The sequence below is a fragment of the Pediculus humanus genome, genomic scaffold, assembly GCF_000006295.1.
Source record: "Pediculus humanus corporis 1103172107453 genomic scaffold, whole genome shotgun sequence".
Classification (NCBI taxonomy): Eukaryota; Metazoa; Arthropoda; class Insecta; order Psocodea; family Pediculidae; genus Pediculus; species Pediculus humanus.
Genome location: NW_002987073.1, coordinates 214,386 through 216,684, shown reverse-complemented (window position 1 = coordinate 216,684; position 2,299 = coordinate 214,386).

Below are 2,299 nucleotides of genomic sequence, written 5' to 3'. Positions count from 1 at the left end.
TTTTAAATATCTAAATTTAATTATTAATTAAAAACAAAACTTCTTTATAAAAATAATGATTTCAATATCAACGTGACATTGATATTAAAATTATAAAGATCTTAACAAAACCTGTTTTGAATAATTTAAAGAAAAAAAAAAAAATTTTTTTTTTTTTTTTACACTTGATTTTTCAATTTCATGTTTAAAAACAATATTATTCATCAGTAGTAATCCCAATTAATTTTTTTAGTTTGTATTATTATTATTATTATTATCTTGTCAAAAAATTACTACAAAAATTTTAAAAAATAATATTTTTATCTTTTTTTTTTTAAACATGAAATTCATTATTTTCCCATATAATTTTTTTTGAAAATGATGAATAAAACATATCTCTTTTCAATTTTTAATTTATTTTTTATAATAATTATATTTTGATTAGATCATGTAAACCTTTTTCAAAATTTTCTTATAACCTCAGCGATAAGTTATTATGAATATTTATTTATTTTTTTCTATATCGACTTATAAATCTCAAGGGTTATACATGGTGAAAAAAAAAAAAGCTACTGTTTTTTTTATTAAGTAAGTAATAGTATTTCCTGATTTGATATTTGAAGTTGAAGGTCATTCTTGTAAAAGATAGTCATGTTATATATCTTTTACATTGGGTAGTTTATTCGTTAACAAAAAAAATTTATTTGGGAAATTAATAATATTACCTACATTCGAAAAACAAAATTTAGTTTATAATAAATTCATTGTTAATCTCAAATTAGTTTTTTTGAAAGATACTCTAATTGACACAACCAATAATTAATTTATTTGTTTTTTTATTATTATTATTATATGAAAATCTGTCGAATGGTTTCACTGTATTTTCCACATATTAATAAGTTTGTAAATAATTTGACATTTTTATCAATTTTTATTTTATCGACAAGCATTTGGTTAATACAAATCATTATGATGATCATATTCGCAACAGTCATGTTATGGTCAGTTAAAATTTAGGCTGTCTGCTTTCAATAAATTGAAATTTTTTTTTTTTTTTTTAAATTCATTGTGAGAAACTTAAAGCATTTGTTCGACAAATTTTAATTTTTTTAATTATTTCATTTGGTAAAAATTTATCGTAATGAATTACATTACATGTTCAAAAAGTTATAAAACATATAAATGATAATTTAAATAATTACAATATTTAATAATAATAATAATAATAAATACTGTTTTAGTACAAGTAATTTAATTCTAAATAAATAAAAATTTTGTTAAATGAACTAATTTTACCAAAAAATAAATAAATAAATGGGGTGAGGAGTGAATAATTCTATTTAAGTAAAAAAAAAAATTTTATTTTGTTTGTATATATCTAAAAATTTTTTTTTTTTGGAAAATGTGTTTTAAATTAAAAATGGTAATAATAATAATAATAACTAAACGCGGAAAATTTTATGATTAACCTGTAAACCTTGTTAAATATGACTTAGGCATAAACACATAATTTTTAATTCCTCCTCATTATTATGCTGTAATATTTAATTTACATAAACAATTTAGCATTGTCATCTTAAATTTAAAAAAAAAAAAAAAAAAAAAAACATGCTGTAGGAAAAATAGTTATTTGGAATTTAAATTGTATGAGGGGGGGGGGAAAACGATTTAATGAAAATTTCCAAAAAAAAAAAACAAAACAAAAGTCTATCAAATTATCATAAAATGTGTTCCTCGTGCGTTTAAGCCATACAATTTTTTTTTTTTTTTTATAATTTACCTTTATATTTTTATTATATACAATTTATATATATTTATAATAAAATATATATTATTATAAATGTTAAATTTTCACAATGACGTCAATGATTTTTTCTTAATATTTTTTTTATTTAAAGAGAAAAAAAAAGGGGGGGGGATTTATACATATATATATATATATTCTTTAAAAGCATTCTACTTTTTTAAAAATATTAATATTAATAATAATAATTTGTTATTATAATTATAACGTCATAGTTGTTATAAAAAAAAAAAAAAAAAATTTTTTTTTCTAAATTTGTTGTAATCAACGTCCTTAATACAATTCATCATTATCAATACGAATTTGGGAAAATAATAAAAAAATTTCTTTATCATTATGTTTCCTACAGATTGTTTTTGCTTTTATTTATTTATTTTATTTTATTTAAAATAATTTTTTCGTAAGGTTATAATATGGTTTAATCTACCCCACTTTTCTAAAACAATAAATTTTTTTTTTTAGAATTTTTTTATTAAGAGAAAAGAAAAAAGTTACATGAAAATAAATTAAATCTAA